At 42.1% G+C, this 23478-nt stretch overlaps 1 protein-coding gene across 5 annotated transcripts in view; it reads right to left on the bottom strand.

The window, feature by feature from the left end:
• CHST8 (carbohydrate sulfotransferase 8) overlaps positions 1–23478 on the bottom strand; it is a 765708-nt gene that overhangs the window by 511093 nt on the left and 231137 nt on the right. The window lies entirely within an intron of this gene.

Raw genomic sequence — 23478 nt, 5'->3', positions numbered from 1 at the left:
CATTGCTCCTTTCACATTGTGTCTCGCCTAAAAGACTAGGCTATAAACTATTAAGTATAAAAAAAAATTAAAAAAAATAGTATGCATCTGCTGGAGAGTCAACCAGCTTCCTGCATGTCTCATAGCACATCAGAATATTGGCTCAATCTAATATTAACTGCTTGAGGACGCAGCAAGTTTTTCCATTTTGCATCTTCCTTTTTTCCTCCTCCCATAGCCGTAAGGCTAAGTTCACACGGCAATGTCTGCATGCAAAATCTCTGTGCGGACATTGCCCCTGAATGCGAAGCACCGGCATAACATGTAGGCACTAGGACCGCTTGGATATGCGCTGTCTTGTACAAAAATACACATGGCTATTCTTTCTGCAGACACCAGATTTCGAATCTCTGCACCAGATGTTTATGTGAACAATGCAGCAGAATCCTTATCAATTCAATGGGACTCTGCTGCTGCAGAATAGTTATGCGGAATTCCAATGCAGAATTCTGCATTGAAATTCTGCAATGTGAACATAGCCTAACTCTTTAAATTTTCCACCTACAGGATCACAAGAGGGCTTGCAGGAACAATTGTACTTTGTAATGACATCCCTCATTTTAGAACAAAATCTTTAGTAAAGTCAAATTATATGTGGGCCAATGAAAAAATAAATAAATTTGGGAGTCTCATTTCTATGTAGTGCACTTTTACAGGTTAAATGACAATTTTTATTCTGTAGGTTAAAACATTACAATAATACCCAATTGATATAGATTTTGTTTTATGTTAATACTTATAAAACATTTGAACATTTTGCAAGAAAGGGAGTACAATTGTGACCCCCCCACTTTTTTTTTTTGCATTTATGCCATTCACCGTGCAGTTTTATTAACATTATATTTAAATAGTTTAGACATTTCCACACACAGTGACACCACATGTTTATTTCCTTGTTTTTATTTCAAAAATAGGAATAAGCAGGTAATTTAATCACTAAAGGACATTGGACCTAAATGTACAGCCTAATGCCCTGGTACTTAAGGCCTAACAACAATGTGTATATGTGTAATATTTTGGGTATAAATGCTGTCATGTCCTTGCAGCTATTGAACAGAAAGGAACAATTAAAATGGGATGGCTCTCATACTAAAACAACAGTGTGTAGATCGGGCAACTAGTAAAACACCAACCGCAGGTGTCTATAAAATAACAAATAGAAATAACAAATGTGCTCAAGATCTGAATACATGGCAAATATTTTATTAAGATAATTAAAATATCAATCAATATATACAAATAGATAAGATAAATGGTATAAAATGCTGAATAATATAAATGCTGAATTATGAAAATAGTGAACCGGTTTAAATGTCTATCCCAATATTGCCTGCAATGTTCCTTGATTGAGGTAGTAGTATAACAATAGCAAGCCTGCATAATAAGTCTATGAAGAACGTAGGTGGTAGAGCATACCGCTCACCCAATTGTCGTTCTCCTGGTTCTTGCAGATGGGTATGCGATGTGCAGATTATCGGTGCAGACCTAGTTGTATTAACGTGGATCTCCTGGTTCTTGCAGGTGGACAAGCGAGGTTAGTTACCGTTGCAGACCTAGTGTCAAAAGCGTGGTGCTGCGCAGAGCGCGATAATGATTAGAGATGAGCGAACTTACAGTAAATTCGATTCGTTACGAACTTCTCGGCTCGGCAGTTGATGACTTTTCCTGCATAAATTAGTTCAGCTTTCCAGTGCTCCGGTGCGCTGGAAAAGGTGGATACAGTCCTAGGAGACTCTTTCCTAGGAATGTATCCCGCTTTTCCAGCCCACCGGAGCACCTGAAGGCTGAACTAATTTACGCAGGATAAGTCATCAACTGCCGAGCCGAGAAGTTCATGACGAATCAAATTTACTGTAAGTTCGCTTATCTCTAATAATGATGATAATATGTTGGTGATGTCGTACCTCTTCTGTGAACGTGCGCGCCTCCTGGTTTTTGCACTTACTAGTAGTGTGCAGAACTGAATGTATGCAGAGACGCCTGTAGTGATATAGTAGATGCCAGTTAAGTTGTTGGAGATCAAGCTGGTTTGTGGTAGCAGTGAAAAAAATATATATATACATTTTTTGTCCTCGTGGCAGAGAAGTGCAGGACCAGGGACTTAAATGGTATATAGCATAAGCTTGGTATGCTGATATTTAGATGCTTTTCAGTCCATCCTTAGTAAAATCAGCAAGCAGTAGTATAAAGCAGTATCAGTAAACGAGTGTAAAAAAAAAAAAAAAAAAAAAAAAAAAAATGTTAAATAAAAAGTAAAAAAAAAACACCCATTAACCCCCTTATTAAAAGTTTATATCAACCCCCTTTTCCCAAATTCCATACAAAAAATATGTAACCACAATAAAAATAAACATATGTGGTATTGTCGCGTGCATAAATGTCCAAACTATAAAAATATATTGTTAATTAAACTGTACGGTCAATGGCGTACGTGCAAAAAAAATTCCAAAGTCCAAAATAGCGTATTTTTGGACACTTTATATCATGAAAAAAATGAATAAAAAGCAATCAAAAAGTCGGATCAATACAAACAGGATACCGCTAAAAACTTCAGATCACGGCGCAAAAATAGGAACCCTCATACTGCCCCGTACGTGGAAAAATAAAAAAAAATTATAGTGGTCAGAAGATGACAATTTTAAATGTATAAATTTTCCTGCATGTAGTTATGATTTTTTCTAGAAGTAAAACAAAATCAAACCTATATAAGTAGGGTATCATTTTAATCGTATGGACCTACAGAATAAAGAGAAAGTGTCATTTTTACCGTAAAATGTACTGCGTAGAAATGGAAGCCCCAAAAGTTACAAAATGATGTTTTTCCTTAAATTTTGTCACGCAATGATTTTTTTTTTTCCATTTCGCCGTAGATTTCTGGGTAAAATTACTGCTGTCATTACAAAGTAGAATTGGTGGCCCAAAAAAGAAACCATCCTATTGATTTTTAGGTGCAAAATATAAAGGGTTTTGATTTTTAAAAGGTAAGGAGTAGAGATGAGCAAACTTACAGTAAATTTGATTCGTCACAAACTTTTCGGCTCGGCAGTTGATGGCTTTTCCTGCATAAATTAGTTCAGCTTTCAGGTGCTCCGGTGGGCTGGAAAAGGTGGATACAGTCCTAGGAGACTGTTTCCTAGGAATGTATCCACTTTTTCCAGCCCACCGGAGCACCTGAAGGCTGAACTAATTTACGCAGGATAAGTCATCAACTGCCGAGCCGAGAAGTTCGTGATGAATCGAATTTACTGTAAGTTCGTTCATCTCTAGTAAGGATGAAAAAACAAAAAGTGCAAAAACGCTCAGTCCTTAACCCCTTAAGTACCGGGGGGTTTTCCGTTTTTGCATTTTCGTTTTTTGCTCCTTGCCTTTAAAAAATCATAACTCTTTCAATTTTGCACCTAAGGGTGCGTTCCCACAGGGCGTATACGCAGCATATTTGATGCTGCGCAAAATGTATGGCAGCAGCGGGAAATACGCTGCGTATTCCTTGCTCACTATACACACAGGGCTTTCCGGCGACAGCCCTATGTGTGTAGTGAGTTTTGGAGGCGGAGCCGCGCGTCACAGACACGCCGGCACACGGCCCCGCCTCCAAAACTCACTGCACACATAGGGCTGCCGCCGGAAAGCCCTGTGTGTATAGTGAGTAAGGGATACGCAGCATATTTCCCGCTGCTGCCATACATTTTGCGCAGCGTCAAATACGCTGCGTATACGTCCTGTGGGAACGCACCCTAAAAATCCATATGATGGCTTATTTTTTGCGCCACCAATTCTACTTTGTAATGACGTCAGTCATTGTGCCCAAAAAGTCATTGATAGGACTTATTGATCGCTTTTTATTCATTTGTTCATGATATAAAAAGTGACCAAAAATGCACTATTTTGGACTTTGGAATTTTTTTGCGCGCACGCCATTGACCGTGCGGTTTAATTAACGCTATATTTTTATAATTCGGACATTTCCGCACGCGGTGATACCATATATGTTTATTTTTATTTACACTGGGTTTTTTTTATGGGAAAAGGGGGTGATTCAAACTTTGAATAGGGAAGGGGTTAAATGATGTTTATTCACTTTTTTTCACTTTTTTTTTGCGGTGTTATAGGTCCTATAGGGACCTATAACACTGCACACACTGATCTTTATCATTGATCACTGGTTTCTCATAAGAAACCAGTGATCGATGATTCTGCCGCTTGACTGCTCATGCCTGGATCTCAGGCACTGAGCAGTCATTCGGCGATCGGACAGCGAGGAGGCAGGTAGGGGCCACGCCATGGCCCCGCGTTATAGATCGGGAGTGGACACATGACGTTCCAGTACGTCATGTGTCCTTAAGGGGTTAAGCACAATGAGCAGTAGCAATCATGGAACATAAAAGCCTGACAGTCAGCCTTCCTGTCTGATCAGCACCCCCACAAGTAATGGATCTTGTAAATGGACAATGACACAAAGCATACTGCCAAACTGGTTGCAAAGTGGCTTAAGGATAACAAAGTCAATAATTTGGAGTGGCCATAACAAAGCCCAAATCTCAATCCTATTTTTATGGGCAAACCTAAAAAGGCAGGTGCCAGCAAGGAGACCTACAAACATGGCTCAGTTACACAAGTTCTGTCAGGAGGAATGGGCCAAAATTCCTACCAATTATTGTGAGAAGCTTTTGGAATGATATCCAAAAAGATTGACCCAAGCCATACAGTTGAAGGGCAACCAAAACCTAATGTATGTAAACTTTTGACATTGCATAAAAATGCCTTAAAAAAAATCTCTCTCTCTCTCTCATTATTTTGGTATTTGGCAAACCTAAATAATTTTACTAATCCTAATTGACCTAAAACGCGTAAGGTTTATTCTGACTTCATGTCAGATAGTGAGAAAAACATGCATGTGTCTTTATCTAGTGTATGTAAACTTCAGTTTAGACTGTACATGTTATATGATGCTGTAAATGTAACCGTCAACTTTCAGGGAGCTCTAGGAGGATCAACAAAGAATAGATGTCTTGAAATGTATCAATCAGTGGGTCATTTGACACTATAGTAAGCGGTTTCTGTAAAATGTAGAGTGTAGAAGTTGGACTGTAAGGGGTTGAAAAGAGAGTTCCAAGAGTTCAGAGATGAATGCGAGTTTAGACACAGGTCCATAGTTTGCTGCACATGATGGGTCCAGAGATGTTTTATTCAGTAATAGGTTTATGATAGAATGTTTGAAGTCGTAGGGAAAGATTCCAAAGAAAAGAGATGTTGAGGGGAAAGAGCGTAAAGGAGGTTTGGGGGAATAGGATCACTAGTGCTGATGTTGGGGCAAGAGGAAGAAAGGAACATGAAGAGAAGTGTGTGGGATCTATGCTTTGAGGGTACTGGGAGATAATGACATAAGTCTCTTCACATAGTCTATGTAACAGAGTAATATATAGACTGCATCTATAAGAAAATATTAAAGACGGCACCTATAAAAATGCAGTTTCTGTGTAATATTAGTTTTCTCGTATAGGTGATATCTCTGCATACTGACTATGTGAACATACTGATGTATACTACACCTATATGTTTTTTACATACATTAAAAGCATTGTCAGTCTGTGAATTATATATGTGTTGGAGGCTCTTTTGGCGCAGTTAAGGCTGGTTCACATCTATACCCCATTAGTATGGCGGGAGATATGTTTAAACGATACCTAAACACATGCTGTGGTATGCCTATAGACTACCAATATGCATAAGTACCGTAGTCAAAAGTATGTATGCCCCTTGTGTCTACATTTTTTGCTCTGTACGATTTTAAATAGAAGTATATTTGTCATGTCTGGCGTGGTATAGGTATATATGTGTCTACATTTAAAAGACATACTTTTTGCTGGTTTTACATACTAACAAAAAGGACACCTTTAAAACACATGCAATAACTAGCAAAAGATAACTGCTACTGCTATATATATATTCTTTTGCACAAATAAACCTCAATGGGCGGATACTCCACCGAAACTGCACCTTCATTGCTTGCGGCGGCGCTCAGTCCAGAAAACACACAGCAATGGATACGGATAAGAAAGAAGATGACGGCACTCACCATTCGGCAATACATGGAATCTTTAGTCTTTAAAACACATGCAATTATATACAAACATACCACAAAAGAAGTATAAAATAAAAACCCATGCAACATTGAGTGTGTGAGCCACAGCTCACTTTACCTCTGCACTGGTGCTTACATCTACGGTAGTACTGAGGAGATCTTATTTAAAAATAAAAAGGTCAAAAAAAATAACAGTAATAATAAAGATGCATCTCTGCCAGGTACTGCAGTCATTAGTGAGTCTTGTACTACTTGGGCTGCAAAAAATGCAGCACATATTTTTTAATAGAAAATAAAACTTGCTCTATGGAAACAAGCAGTAAGAATTCCCCAAGTGACATCGCCGGACATAGCATGTAACATTAGATGTAATATGAAGCATTCTGAAAAAAAAATCAATTGAATATAACGACATGCACTCAGCATCCAGATCTCATTTCCTTGAAATGAGTCTGTAATATAATAATGATAAATAAGTATTAGCAGGAGTTTGGGGAGCAGCTTAAGGAAACCTCCTAGGATAAAATATTGATAGGCAAACTGAACAAATGCTGCTGTTCCTCATTCTCTAAGCCCTAAAATTCATTGACAGTTAAATAGCACTTTAAGTGTAAAGGAGTTTTTATTGAAGCAACTTAAGTGGTGTGGAACCAAAAAAAATCTCAAAATATTTGTGCAGGTAGCATCAAATATACACAGAAAACTGTGTAAGGCTGGGTTCACACTACGTTTTCTCCCATACGGGAGCGCATACGGCAGGGGGGAGCTAAAACTGTGGTCAACCACGGTTTTAGGTCCGGTTGTAAAAGCCCATACGGCGCAAAAATGAGCCGACCGGACCGAACGTTTCACTCCGGTCGGCTCATTGAAATGAATGACATACGGGAGCGCATACGGTGACATACGGGAGCGCGAGCTTTTAGCTCCCCCCTGCCGTATGCGCTCCCGTATGGGAGAAAACGTAGTGTGAATCCAGCCTTAAAACAATGAAAATTCTGCCATGTTTCCTTTGGGAGCCATTGTGACTCGCAGACCTGAGGCAAATGCGGCCAGTCTGGCGTGTCCCTTCGGATAAATGGCTGAGTATGTAATAAATGTAAGAGATCGCGAGGGGTCCACTTTGGATAGGGGATAAGATGTTTTGAGTGGAGTACACCTTTAAGATGTCCATATGTGCCAGAGAAGGCATTGAAACAAAGTATTTTTATTACGAGGCTATGAGTTGTCTGCATGACTTTTCAGGTGATAGTTTGGTTCTAGTTGCTTATATAGAGGAGGCAAAAGTTCAGTACAAATTGCGCAAGAATCTCTTAAGTGCTAAAAATGCACCAGTCAGCCAAATGTACTAAAAAGTTGAATTTATTCGTCCATAACAAGCGCTTTCGGAATCCAAGTGACTACTTCATCAGGTTCAAGGACTATATAGTCCTTGAACCTGATGAAAGAGTCATTTGGATTCTGAAAGCGCTGGTTATGGACGAATAAATTCAACTCTTTAGTACATTTGGCTGACTGGTGCATTTTTAGCACTTAACCCCTTCAGGACCAAGCCCATTTTGGCCTTAAGGACCAAAGCGTTTTTTGCACATCTGACCACTGTCACTTTAAACATTAATAACTCTGGAATGCTTTTATCCATCATTCTGATTCTGAGACTGTTTTTTCGTGACATATTCTACTTTAACATAGTGGTACATTTTTGTGGTAACTTGCATTCTTTCTTGGTGAAAAATCCGTAAATTTGATGAAAAATTCGAAAATTTTGCATTTTTCTAACTTTGAAGCTTTGTGCTCGTAAGGAAAATGCATATTACGAATAAATATTTTTTGGGTTCACATATACAATATGTCCACTTCATGTTTGCATCATAAAATTGACAAGTTTTAACTTTTGGAAGACACCAGAGGGCTTCAAAGCTCAGCAGCAGTTTTCCAATTTTTCACAAAATTTTCAAACTCACTATTTTTCAGGGACCATTTCAGGTTTGAAGTGGATTTAATGGGGCTTCATATTAGAAATACCCCATAAATGACCCCATTATAAAAAATACACCCCCCAAAGTATTCAAAATGACATTCAGTCAGTGTTTTAACCCTTGTGTTTCACAGGAATAGCAGCAAAGTGAAGGAGAAAATTCAAAATCTTCATTTTTTACACTCGCATGTTCTTGTAGACCCAATTTTTGAATTTTTGCAAGTGGTAAAAGGAGAAAATTTTTACTTGTATTTGTAGCCCAATTTCTCTCGAGTAAGCACATACCTCCTATGTCTATGTAAAAAGTTTGGCGGGCACAGTAGAGGGCTCAGAAGGGAAGGAGCGACAATTGGATTTTGGAGAGTACGTTTTTCTGAAATGGTTTTTGGGGGGCATGTTGCATTTAGGAAGCCCCTATGGTGCCAGAACAGCAAAAAAAAAAACAAAAACACATGGCATACCATTTTGGAAACTAGACCCCTCGGGGAATGTAACATGGGATTAAGTGAGCCTTTACACCCCACAGGTGTTTCACGGCTTTTGCAAATGTAAAAAAGAAATATTTTTTACCTAAAATGCTTGTTTTCCCAAAAATTTTAAATTTTTAAAAAGGGTAATAGCAGAAAATACCCCTCAAAATTTGAAGCCCAATTTCTACCGATTCAGAAAACACCACATATGGGTGTGAAAAGTGCTCTGCTGGCGCACTACAGGTCTCAGAAGAGGAGTAGTCACATTTGGTTTTTTGGAAGCAAATTTTGCTCTGGGGGCATGCCGCATTTAGGAAGCCCCTATGCTGCCAGGACAGCAAAAAAAAATAACCACATGGCATACCATTTTGGAAACTAGACCCCTCGGGGAACGTAACAAGGGGTTAAGTGAACCTTTATACCCCACAGGTGTTTCACGACTTTTGCATATGTAAAAAAAATAAAAATATTTTTTTTACCTAAAATGCTTGTTTTCCCCAAATTTTTACATTTTTAAAAAGGGTAAAAGCAGAAAATACCCCCCAAAATTTGTAACACAATTTCTCCCGAGTACGGCGATACCCCATATGCGACCCTAAACTGTTGCCTTGAAATATGACAGGGCTCCAAAGTGAGAGCATCATGCGCATTTGAGGCCTAAATTAGGGACTTGCATAGGGGTGGACATTGGGAATCACTGGCGTAGAATTCCCCTAACGGGGTGCCTCCAGCTGTTGCAAAACTCCCAGCATGCCTGGACAGTCAACGGCTGTCCGACAATACTGGGAGTTGTTTTTTTGCAACAGCTGGAGGCTCCGTTTTGGAAACAGTGGCGTACCAGACGTTTGTCATTTTTATTGGGGAGGGGAGGGGGGCTGTGTAGGGGTATGTGTATATGTAGTGTTTTTTACTTTTTATTTTATTTTGTGTTCGTGTAGTGTAGTGTTTTTAGGGTACAGTCACACGGACGGGGGTTCACAGTAGTTTCTCGCTGGCAGTTTGAGCTGCGGCAGAAAATTTGCCGCAGCTCAAACTTGCAGCCGGATACTTACTGTAAACCTCCGCCCATGTGTGTGTACCCTGTACGTTCACATTGGGGCGGAGGGGGGGGGGGGGGACATCCAGCTGTTGCAAAACTACAACTCCCAGCATGCGCTGACAGACTGTACATGCTGAGAGTTCTAGTTTTGCAACAGCTGTAGGCACACTGGTTATGTATCACTGAGTTTGTGACCTAACTCAGTGTTCACAACCAGTGTGCCTCCAGCTGTTTCAAAACTACAACTCCCAGCATGTACGGTGCATGGTGTACGGTGACTGCTGAGAGTTGTAGTTTGCAACAGCTGGAGGCACACCGGTCGTGAAACACTGAGTTAGGTAAAAAAAAACTCTGAGTTTCACAACCAGTGTGCCTTCAGCTGTTGCAAAACTACAACTCTCAGCAGTCACCGACAGCTAACGGGCATGCTGGGAGTTGTAGTTATACAACAGCTGAAGGTACATTTTTCCATAGAAAAAATGTGCCTCCAGCTGTTGCAAAACCATAAGTCCCAGCATGCCCATAAGGGAATGCTGGGAGTTATGGTTGTCTGCCTCCTGCAGTTGCATAACTACAGCTCCCAGCATGCCCTTTTTGCAAGCTGGGAGCTGTTGCTAAGCAACAGCAGGAGGCTGTCACTCACCAAACTCCTGATCCACACTGTTTCAGGTCAGTCCCTCGCCGCTGATGCTCCTGGGGCCCCGATCACAACATTGACGCTGGGGATCGGGGTCCCCAGCTCCCGGGGTGCACGTCCCGCACCCGCTCACGTCCTCCGGAAGAGGGGCGAAGCGGGTTGCGGGAGTGACACCCGCAGCAGGCGCCCTGATTGGTCGGCCGGTAATCCGGCCGACGAATCAGGGCGATCGTGAGGTGGCACCAGTGCCACCTCACCCCTGCAGGCTCTGGCTGTTCGGGGCCATCAGAGACGTCCCCGATCAGCCAGTAATTCCGGGTCACTGGAGACCCGATTGACCCGGAATCGCCGCAGATCGCTGGACTGAATTGTCCAGCGATCTGCGGCCATCGCCGACATGGGGGGGGAATAATGACCCCCCTGGGCGATATGCCGGAATGCCTGCTGAACGATTTCAGCAGGCATCCGGCACCGGTCCACAACCGGCTAGCGGTGGGGACCGGAATTCCCACGGGCGTATGGATACGCCCTCGGTCCTTAGGGACTCGGAATGCAGGGCGTATCCATACGCCCTATGTCCTGAAGAGGTTAAAGGGGTATTCCAGGCAAGATATATATCAACTCGCTCCGGAAAGTTAAACAGATTTGTAAATTACTTCTATTAAAAAAATCTTAATCCTTCCAATAGTTATTAGCTTCTGAAGTTTTCTGTCTAACTGCTCAATGATGATGTCACGTCCCGGGAGCTGTGCATGATGGGAGAATATCTCCATAGGAGCTGGACAGCTCCCGGGACGTGAGTCAACAGAAAGCAGTTAGACAGAAAACAGCAACTCAACTTCAGAAGCTAATAACTATTGGAAGGATTAAGATTTTTTAATAGAAGTAATTTACAAATCTGTTTAACCTTCCGAAGCCAGTTGATATATAAAAAAAAAAGTTTTGACCTGGAATACCCCTTTAAGGGATTCTTGCGCAATTGGAGTATGTTTTTGTACTGAACTTTTGCCTATATACGACGGGTAGTTACATGTGGTACCTACCCGATTATCTTCGCCTTGCTGCATACTCCTGGCACTCTCCCCGGAGAGGGATTGATTGGCATATACTAGTGTTGTGGCTAATCCACAACCTATGCAGGTGAGCACCCTGTGAATATATACATTTTTATCTCTTATGTAATGAAGGTTAATACCCTATGAGGGGCTCTGTGTTTTCTTTTCTTCTCTTTCATATTATATAGAGGAGGGAAGGGGGCTAGAGCAAAGATGATAAGTCCCTTTCAGCAGCTGCCAGACACCACTAAATTCCTAACTACCTATGACAAGACTATATAACTTCATTGGGTAGCAAAATAAGCTGCAAAAATATGCAGCAAAAATATGAAGCAGATCCGGTACATATTCTTATGTACGGTAGCCTGCTCATTTGATGCACAGGATTTAAAACTGCAGATTTTATGCTGCAGAATTCAATGAAAACTTAATGATTGAACACATCGCCAAATCCTGTGCATTAAAAACGAGCAGGATACTGTACACGTAAATACACCAAGAAGAAAAACTAAAGAAAAACGTGCAACAAAGATCCACTCTATTAAAAGCCCCATAGCAACCGCATAGGCTCCCTCCCTAATATATATAACTTTTCTGCAGGTACTTTCTGTAAGAAAACTACACTTCCCGGTATTTCATAAAGTGTCCCCCTCACGTAAAGGGCAGATGTGATATAGACTGAAGCTGTGTTCATTTGTGAATAAGGCAGCCTGTACCCGGCCTAATAGGAAAATATGATGGTAGCAACTATTAGTTGATCTTTGTTCATTTTTCAATGGTAAATTACACTTTAAAAATGCAAACAATTATTATAATTGATTTGGACTAAAACAATATTGAATTTCAATACATTTCTTGCCCCTTTTTATGAATGGCTCTGCACAGTCAGGGTGATTATGATGAAAGAGTATTAGCACGCTCAATTTCTTTCCAGCAAGAAACCTTGAAGTGTGGTAATTGTGTTCACGCTGATAATGATAAAGCCTGCACGTTCCAGCAAAATAAGGCACTACATAGCAATTTTGGCTGCAGTGTTATAAATTAGCTTTCAGTCTTAAACATGTAGTTTTATACTGAAGTTTACTTACAGTGGAGCGGAGCGAAATGTAATAAGAGTGCAGCAAGCGAGCGGCCATAAATCTTGAAATTTAGGTTGTGCTGGAGGCCATAAATTTGCGTCTGGGAGATAGTCACTGTTGGCTAAGATAGTATGATATAGGGCCAGTTTATGTGGAGTCTAGGTTAGAGGCCTTTTAGCTTCAGATTTTTCTTCAGGTAAAGAGTAATTTTGGTAGACCGGTTTAAACGGAACTGCTGCATGTCAATCTCATTTAAAAGACTGGTTGCTAGGTAGCCTTTCAATTACCACAAGACCCTGGTTTATCGAGGGGCATTATTAGCACTATATTGCCAGCATAGAAGACAAAATGCAGCCTGGAAGCATTCATAGCATGCCATTTCTTATAACCAAATAACTTAAAGGGGTATTCCAGGATTTTTATTTTTATTTTACTATGCTACAAGGACTGTAAAGTTAGTAAAGTTCATAATACAGTGTCTGTACCTGTGTGTGCCGGTTTTCACCCCAATATTTATTTTTAACAGCATACAACATGACTGTTGTCTCGGATTTATCCCAGGTTGCAATGCGGCCAAGACCTGACTCACTAGTCAGCTGATGACAGGGAGCCTGACTACTTCAATGGGTGGAGCGATCGCTTGGTGGGAGAGAGATCAATCTGCTACTAATGCAACAGCTGTAGGCACCCTGATGGAAAACCACAGGTCTTTTGAATGGATGCAGCTTATTTATGTTTCAATGGGTGGGGTGGCTGATGTGTGGGAGGGAGGAAAATGGAATTATGGAATTTGTAGGCAAAAAAAAAAAAAAAAAAAACACAGAAAATACCAGTTCAAGCTAGCCACAGTCAGGGGCGGACTGACCGCCTGGTCCAATCGGACGTCGTCCAAGGGCCAGGCCAGGTTAAGGGCCCGCTGCCGCTACTGAGGATCTGGGACACTTGTCCCAGATCCCCAGCAGACAGTGCTGCCTTCTTCAGTATGCGTGATACACGCACATACAGGAGAAGGTGTCCCCTCTGTGTGAGTTGCATCTGCAGCTTACACAGAGGAGACATGACCTCCGCCCCCACGCAGTACAGGCACTGATGAAGTCACTCATCAGCGCCTGCACTGTGGAGGGGAGAAGACACGGGCCCCTGCTGCTGAGGAGATCGCTGCGTGGGACATCAGGTGAGCATCATTTTGTTTTCCAACTCTGCATATACCTATGGTAAAGAGGGGGGGGGGGTGTAACTCTGCATATACCTATGGGAAAGAAGGGGGGGTTGTAACTCTGCATATACGTCTGCTGCCTATACCTATGGGGAAGGGTTGGGGGCTAACACTGCTGCCTCTTCCTTTGGGGAAGGGGGGGGGGTTAACTCTGCTGGCTATACCTACAGGGAAGGGGAGGGCTAACTCTGCTGCCTTTACCTACTGGGAAGGGGGGGGCTAGCTAACTTTATACATGGATGCCTAACCACTTACCTATATACCAGGCTACCAAACTACCTACATATCCAGCTACCTAACTATGTACATATCTGGCCTTCATACATGGCTGCCTAACTACCTAGCTAGCCCCTACCTACCTGGCTTGACACCTACATATCTGGCTTCCTGATCTACCTACCTAGTTACCTATTTACCTGGCTAGATACCTACCAGCCCTTTTACTGTGCAGGACACCAAGGAGGGCATTATTACAGTTTGTGGGCCTATAGATGGAAAGATTGTGTAGAGGAGGGGAGGACACTGGAAAAACGCAGAGTCTGACATGTTATGAGATCCACATGGCGGTCTTATCCGGACAGAGAAGAAAAGGAAAGAGGACGCCGCTGATCAGAAAAGAGGTAATTTTGAGTCTCAAAATTTAGCAGTAATCACTTATAGGGTATAGACATCCTGTGTACAGCTGATATCTACCGCCATATGGTCCTGTATATAATTACTTATATTGTATACAGATCCTGTATAGCAGTGCTCCCCAACCTTTTTATAGCCGCGGACCAGTAAACGTTTGATAATTTTTCCGTGGCCCGCTTGTTAATTAAGTAGGTCTCCTTTGTTAAAGAGTTAAACATGTCACCTCATTAGCTAGATAGGGCCCCTAAAAAGTAAGTTCCCATATTAAGTCGGTAGCCCCCCACTTCAGGAAGGTATGTCCCTTTATCAGGTAGGCAGGTAGGGTTCCCCTAGTAAATAATGTCCCAGATAGATATGTGCCCCCAGTTGATAGAAAGGGTGGGCTCCCCCAGTAGGCGGACAAAGCCCCAGATAGATATGACCCCCATCAGGTAGGGCTCCCCCATATGAAGACAGGCCCCCAGATAGATATGACCCCCCATCAGGTAGGGCTCCCCAGTAGGTAGACATGCCCCCAGATAAATATGATTCCCATTACTGATGGGGCTCATATCTATCTGGGGGCATGTCTACCTACTGGGGACAGCTACCTGATTTATACAGGCCCTCAGATATTACCCGCGGTATTTAAACAATTATGCCCCCTAAGAATATAGTTTTGCCCCTGGTGATCAGGTAGGTCCTCATATTAGGCAAATTTATCTCACTCACTCAGAATTCACACAGGTTCACTCACACTGTTACTGTACTTATATCTCCCTGCAGCAGTCTATAACGAGACTTCCTTGCGGGGATGCGCGTGATAGGTGACATCATCACAGGCGCCGCACGGGACATCAGCGTCCCGACGTCTTGAGCTGCGTATACGATGAAGTCACGAATTGCGCGCATCCCCGCAAGGAAGTCTCGTTATAGACTGCTGCAGGTAGATGTAAGTACAGTAACAGTATGAGCGGACCTGTGTGAATTCTTCAGGCACTTGGCGCTTCACTTCAGGCACTTAGGTTTGCCTTTCGACCAATCAGGAAGCGGGAGGACCCGCTCCTCGATTGGCCAGGAGGAGGATCAGTGTAACAATAGCAAATGTTCATTTGCTTTTGTCACACAATGGGCAGGCTCGGGAGGGCGCAATGCTCTGCGCCTCAGCCACCACAGTGAAATTATTTAAAGTTCCTCGGGCGGCCCGGTACCGTTTGATCCACGGACCGGTACCGGTCCGCGGCCCGGGGGTTGGGGAAAACTGCTGTATAGTATACTGGTCTGTGTATAGTGGTTTTATTCAGTACAATATGGTGGTATTATGCAATTATTGTGTGGTGGTATATATTTACTCCTTGTATACCAGTATTATTGGTCATGGAAATTTACCTACGTTAAAGTGTTTCTTACATATATAAATTTTAGTTTATTGTGTGTGGGATTTGGGTGGAATAGGGGCGTGGCAGAAGACTGACGAGATGCAGAGACTAGCAGGGGCCCTTGCCTTTTTTTTTGGTCCGGAGGCCCCGAGTGTTATCAATCCACCCCTGGCCACAGTGTTATGGTAATCTCACAACATAGCCATTTAGCCCCAAGACATGCGCAGATTCTTCTTAAGTATGTCCATTACTGCCTGCCAGGTACATACTAAAATCACCTTATGGTGGATAACCCCTAAGCAAATAAGGATAGAGAACACTTAACAAATCAAACCATCAAGTTTTTATTGAAATGTACAAGTTAGCTAGTACAAGCCAAATAAAGGTAAAACAGCCCTACCATGCAAAAGAGTGAGCTTTAAAACACTGATATCAATGCACATAAATATAGCGCTAAGAGTCATGAAATACAGAGACTTAACTATAAAATCACTCACAAAATAAAAATGCATTTACAAATCGGTCTCTTCCCCATGAAACATTAAAACAAGGACAGGCAGTGGCGCATGTTTGGGCAGTGAGAGCATGACAACCAGGGTTGCCAGACCGCCTCAAAATGATCTACAGTGTCTCCCCTGATAGCCAACAGCTTCTCATTTAACTTAATGGTATCGTGAGACCACCAGGGTAGATACATTCTATTGAGAGGCAATATGGATACAAGTTGCCAATAGAATAAGCTGACAAAGGCGAAATACCAGGTATATCATTCTAGAAGGTTTATGGCCCAAGAGAGAAAAACTATTGGTGTCCTAGGGAAGCAACAAGGCTAAATAATGTCCAGCAAGTCTAAAATGTGTGTCCAAAAGGAGGCCACCACCATATGTGGTACATAGTACCCATTAAATCACAGCCTCAGAAGCACAGGGGAGAGACTAAGGGGTAAATGGCTGGCAGACGCGTTGAAACCAAGTAAACCCTGTGTAAAAGACATTTCTATCAGAGACGTTCGCCAACTGCCCCTACTCACTACAGTACAACAATCCCTCCATTGGGCTAACAAGAGGGAAGAATGGAAATCACCCTCCCGCGCCTTCATAAATCCAAGCTTCTTGTCTTTGGGAAGAAGGGGTAGAGAACCCTTTTCTCAAAACTAAGGGTCTTTCCCTAATGAAGGTGATTTTTAGATGTTACCAATGACATATAAGCAACATTTTACAATTATGTAAACCTATTATCCAGTGTCTCTAGCAGGGTACAGCACTAAAGCCATTGGGTAATACAGTCATATGACTTTACCAGATCAATAATAGAAGAGATAAAAAATGCACTGGATAAAATGAACACCTGATGAATTAACACTGCAAATGACAAAGTTAGTCAGAATTTTCTAGCAAAGACAAACAAGCCGATGTAAATGTGCTGTGACTGTTTTGTGTGATGACTGTGCATCCTGTTGACACCAAGACAAACATGTAATATTTTTATTATTTTAAAGGAGTACTCCAGCGCAAAATAACTTATCCCCTATCCAAAGGATAAGGGATAAGTTATAGATCGCGGAGGGTCCGAGCGCTGGGGCCCCCTGGGATCTCCTGGATGGGGCCGTGCCAGTCTGCCGGAAGTGAAGTTTCGTCCCAAGCAGAAAGCCGCGGCAGACACTCCCCCTCCCTGTATCTCTATGGGATTCATGGAGGGGGTGAGTTGGCCGCCACGTCATGCGGGGACGGAACGCCCCCTTTCCTGTATATTACCGCGACCCCATAACGAAGATCTATAACTTATTCCCTATCCTTTGGATCCTATCCTGATCAAAATGTATAAGCACATCTGAAACAATAAAATGGCCTTGCTCATTTGGAAATCAAAAGTACAGGAGACCTCCTCGGAATACATCTTATACTACGTTTACACCCAAAACACCTGCAGTCTTTTTTCAGTTCGATCATTGAAGAAATGTGGCACTGGTAGGGCCTTTACACAGAAGATCCCAAATAACTTGAATGTGATCCATTGCCGGCAGTTTACTAGATCTGCCATGTAAATGTAAAACAAAGGTTTCAGTTCACCATGTTTGGCTATCCTTTATATTCTTTTCTTGAAGGAGATCCATGAACATGTATTTAATGTGGAATCAAACTTAGTTAAATGGGTACTCCGGTGGAAAACATATTTTTAAATGAACTGGTGCCAGAAAGTTAAACAGATTTGTAAATTACTTCTATTAAAAAATCCTACTCCTTTTAGTACTTTTTAGCAGCTGTATGGTACAGAGGAAATTCTTAACTTTTTGAATTTCTTTTTTGTGTTGTCCACAGTGCTCTCTGCTGACACCTCTGTCCGTGTCAGAAACTGTCCAGAGCAGCATAGGTTTGTTATGGATATTTTCTCCTGGTCTGGACAGTTCCTGATACGGGCATCAGTTATCAGCAGAGAGCACTGTGGACAAGACAAAAAAGAAATTCAAAAAAATAAATATTTTCCTCTGTAGCAAACAGCTGCTAAAAAGTACTGAAAGGATTAAGACTTTTTAATAGAAGTAATTTACAAATCTGTCTAACTTTCTGGCACCAGTTCATAAAAAAAAAAAAAAAAAAAGGTTTCCACCGGAGTGCCCCTTTAAAAGGGTCCATTAATCTGTTTGGCAAATTTCCACAAGGAAAAGGAAAAATATGATATAATACAATTCTAGGGTACTTTTTTTTATTTCAACTTGCAAGGATACACCTCTTTTGAAACCTGGCCGATGCTCCGTGTCCAAGTGGTCTCTGGGGTTTAGCTCTAGTTGCCATCATCATCACTGCCTCCCAGCAGCAGCATTAAAAAAAAAAAAAAAAAAAAAAAAAGCATAAAGGCTGAAAAATCATGCAATAGTATCCTTAGTTATAATGCTTCATTGCCACTTTGACAACCCATAACCGCAGAGTTAGAAGGAGCCAAGTGACAAGCAAGTGAATCTTGATGGCTGCACTGAATGTTGACAGTAACCTTGGCAGCATGACAGGGACTTTGTGTTTCAAGGATAAATTACCATACAGTCGCCGAAGACCAATGCATCCTATCCCTGCATGTGTCCCATACATTACACAGATGTGCACATAAACTGACTCTGAGGATGGATTTTACTTATATCTGCAAAATGAGTAACAATAAGTCATGTTGAATTGCAACAAGTGCCTCAATGAAAACTTTTCTATCTTTTCAACATAAATTAAGCAAATTACCATATATACACTGAATTACACTTGCAAGTTTCCAATCTTAAAGAGCACTTGTTATGTTTATCAACTGGTCTGTTGAAATAAAAATAAAAAATACTTGCCAAAGGGACTAAAACAGAGCCCAAACAAATTGTCCCTCATGACGATCCACTTGTCCGGGCCAATTTTCGTTTTTACACTCTGTTTTTTCCTCCTCGCCCAATAATAGCCATAACTCTTGCATTTCCATTTACAAAGTCATATAAGGGCATGTTTTTTGCGGAACCAATTGTATTTTGTAATGACACATTTTATTTCTCCATAACATATGCCCCAAAGCAACAAAAAATATTGGTGAGGTGAAATTTAAAGAATTTTGCAAACTTGGTGGTTTTCTTTTTCATGCCATTTATCTTGTGGTCAGGCTAACATGTTATTTTGATATTTAAAGGGGTACTCCGGTGGAAAACTTTTTTTAAACCAACTGTGCCAGAAAGTTAAACAGATTTGTAAATTACAAAACACATAGGTGTGGGAGCTCTACATAAAACGGAAGGGGCCTAAGTCGAGGATACTGTGCAGCACATACCCAATGGGACAGTTAGAGTGAGAAAAGAAAGAAAGGGAAATCAGGATTGTGTCTAATAAAAATACATTTATTGTGAATAGTAAATTATATAAATGTGAGATCCCAAGCAGGGCCCTTGCTTAGGACACCTCACAATACAAGTAATTTATCAACATATACACACCCTTAACTGTCGTCCCGCCCCAAATAAAAATGAAAAACGTATCGTACGGCAGTGTTTCCAAAAAGGAGCCTCCAGCTGTTGTAATTTAAAGAATTTTGCAAACTTGGTGGTTTTCTTTTTCATGCCATTTATCTTGTGGTCAGGCTAACATGTTATTTTGATATTTAAAGGGGTACTCCGGTGGAAAACTTTTTTTAAACCAACTGTGCCAGAAAGTTAAACAGATTTGTAAATTACAAAACACATAGGTGTGGGAGCTCTACATAAAACGGAAGGGGCCTAAGTCGAGGATACTGTGCAGCACATACCCAATGGGACAGTTAGAGTGAGAAAAGAAAGAAAGGGAAATCAGGATTGTGTCTAATAAAAATACATTTATTGTGAATAGTAAATTATATAAATGTGAGATCCCAAGCAGGGCCCTTGCTTAGGACACCTCACAATACAAGTAATTTATCAACATATACACACCCTTAACTGTCGTCCCGCCCCAAATAAAAATGAAAAACGTATCGTACGGCAGTGTTTCCAAAAAGGAGCCTCCAGCTGTTGTAATTTAAAGAATTTTGCAAACTTGGTGGTTTTCTTTTTCATGCCATTTATCTTGTGGTCAGGCTAACATGTTATTTTGATATTTAAAGGGGTACTCCGGTGGAAAACTTTTTTTAAACCAACTGTGCCAGAAAGTTAAACAGATTTGTAAATTACAAAACACATAGGTGTGGGAGCTCTACATAAAACGGAAGGGGCCTAAGTCGAGGATACTGTGCAGCACATACCCAATGGGACAGTTAGAGTGAGAAAAGAAAGAAAGGGAAATCAGGATTGTGTCTAATAAAAATACATTTATTGTGAATAGTAAATTATATAAATGTGAGATCCCAAGCAGGGCCCTTGCTTAGGACACCTCACAATACAAGTAATTTATCAACATATACACACCCTTAACTGTCGTCCCGCCCCAAATAAAAATGAAAAACGTATCGTACGGCAGTGTTTCCAAAAAGGAGCCTCCAGCTGTTGTAAAACAACAACTCCCAGCATTTTCAGACAGCCACTGACTGTCCAGGCATGCTGGGAGCTAGGGGCACCCTGTTTGGGAATCACTGGCATATAATACCCCTATGTCCACCATTATGCAATCCCCAATTTAGTCCTCAAATGCGCATGGTGCTCTCTCACTTCGGAGCCCTGTCGCATTTCAAATAAACAGTTTAGAGCCACATATGGGGTGTTTCCGTACTCAGGAGCAATTTAGTTTCAAATTTTGGTGGGCTTTTTCTTCTTTTACCCCTTATGAAAAGGAAAAGTTGGGGTCTACACCAGCCTGTTAGTATAAAAAATATAAATTTTTACACTAACATGCTGGTGTTGCCCCATACTTTTCATTTTCACAAGAGGTAAAAAGAAAAAAGACCCCCAAAATTTGTAACGCAATTTCTCCTGAGTATGGAAATACCCCAAATGTGGGCGTAAAATGATCTGTGGACACACAAGGCTCAGGAGTGAGAGCGCACTATGTACATTTGATGCCTAAATTGGTGATTTGCACAGGGGTGGATAATTTTACAGCGGTTCTGACATAAACGCAAAAAAAGAAATACCCACATGTGACCCCATTTTGGAAACTACACCCCTCACGGAACATAACAAGGGGTATAGTGAGCCTTAACACCCCACAGGTGTTTGACAAATTTTCGTTAAATTTGGATGGGAAAATGAAAAAAAAAAAGAAAGTTTTTTTTTTTTTTACTAAAATGCTGGTGTTACCCTAAATTTTTCATTTTCACAAGGGAAAATAGGGGAAAAAAAAGCCCCTCAAAATTTGTAACCCCATTTCTTCTGAGTAAGAAAATACCCCATATGTGGATGTAAAGTGCTCTGCTGGTGCACTACAATGCTCAGAAGAGAAGGAGCGCCATTGAGCTTTTGGAGAGAAAATTAGTCCAGAATTGAAGGCTATGTGTGTTTACAAAGCCCCCATAGTGCCAGAACAATGGACCCCCACATGTGACCCCATTTTGGTAAATAAACCTCAAAGAATGTAATAAGGGGTACAGTGAGCCCCACAGGTGTCTGACAGATTTTTGGAACAGTGGTCAGTGAAAATGAAAAATGTAATTTTTCATTTGCACAGCCCACTGTTCCAAAGATCTGTTAAAAGGGTACTCTGCCCCTAGACATCTTATCCCCTATCAAAAGGATAGGGGATAAGATGTCAGATCGCCGGGGTCCAGCTGCTGGGGACCGCGGGGATCGCTGCTGCAGCACCCCGCTATGATTACTGCGCAGAGTGAGATCGCTCTGTACGCAATGACGGGCAATACAGGGGCCAGAGCATCGTTACGTCATGGCTCTGCCCCTCGTGACGTCACGGCCTGCCCCCGTCAATACAAGTCTATGAGAGGGGGCGTGGTGGCAGTCACGCCCCTTGCCATAGACTTGCATTAAGGGGACGGGGAGTGATGTCATGAGGAGCGGAGCCATGACGTCACGCTGCTCCGGCCCCTGTATCGCCCGTCAGTACGCACAGAGCGAACTCGCTCTGTGCAGTAATGATGGTGGGGTGCCACAGTGGCGATCCAATGGCACTCCTTCTCTTCTGAGACTTGTAATGCGGCAGCAGAGCACTTGACGTCCACACATGGGGAATTTCCATTTCTCCTATTACCCCTTGTAAAAATGTAAAATTTGGGGAAAAAACAGCATTTTAGTGAAATTTTTTATTTCAATCTACACATCCAACTTTAACGAAAAGCCATCTAACACCTGTGGGGTGTAAAAGGGGTACTCTGGTGGAAATTTTTTTTTTTTTTTTTGTGTATTAACTGGTGCCAGAAATTTTTTATTTTTTTTTGTATTAACTGGTGCCAGATTTGTATATTACTTCTATTAAAAAATCTTAATTCTTTCAGTACTTTTTGGCAGCTGTTTGCTACAGAGGAAAATCTTTATTTTTTTAATTTCTTTTTGTGTTGTTCACAGTGTTCTCTGCTGACACCTGATGCCCACATCAGGAACTGTCCAGAGCAGGAGAAAATCCCCATAGCAAACCTATGCTGCTCTGGACAGTTCCTGACACGGACAGAGGTGTCAGCAGAGAGCGCTTCCTGTGGAACACAGTAGCCAGGAGCAGTTGTGTGTGAAGCAGCTTTGGGTGTGTCCCTTTTTGTGTTTCTCCAGAGTTCCAGAGGCAGAGCAGGTGATTCACCAACCTTTCCCAGGGGTGTGGCAGGCTCCTTGGGAGAGTTTTCCCTGCATGGAGCCCCTGGCCTCCACTCCCCGTTCTTCCAGGCTGGCGGGGGGTGGAGAGAAAACAGCGACAGCCATTTTTCCGGCCGGAGGAAGAAGATCTGGCAGAGTCTGCAGCAATGCAGGCTCGGCTCCTCCGGCAATGGGTGCCAGCCAGAGATCCAGTGGAAGGAAGGCGAGGAGGCAAAGTATTGAGTTGTGGGCTGAGAGAGGGCCCGAAGAGTCCAGCGAGACCTACTGCTCCCGCATGACCGCACGGTTTGCGGAATACGACCGCTGCGGTAGGGAGCTTAGGTTGATGAGAGAGGACCTGCGTGGAGCCCAGAATCTGGCATGCTCTGGGTCCAAAAAGAATAAACTGGAACTGAAAAAGAGGATTGCAGCCCTGAAGAAAGACATTGCAAAGATGGAGGAGAGGAGAGCAGAGATCCTGGAGGGAAGCGGTCTCTTCAGGGAGAAGATGGAGAACCGGGATCGGTTTGCCGCCATGAAATCCCCAGGTAAGGTGGAGGTGGATGATGGGGAGAGTAGTGGCGGTGAAGAAAGAGAGGATGGTGGTGTTGGTGTAAAGGAGGAGGAGGTGGAGGAGAAGAAGTTGGAGGAAAGTGTACAGGTTGAGGAGGATGATGTATTGCCTGACCCTACTCCCTGTGACACCCAGACCACTAAGACTCAGGACAGCTACATAGAG

Source organism: Hyla sarda, chromosome 6, assembly GCF_029499605.1.
Source record: "Hyla sarda isolate aHylSar1 chromosome 6, aHylSar1.hap1, whole genome shotgun sequence".
Lineage (NCBI taxonomy): Eukaryota > Metazoa > Chordata > Amphibia > Anura > Hylidae > Hyla > Hyla sarda.
This window is presented reverse-complemented; position numbering and strand designations above follow the sequence as displayed.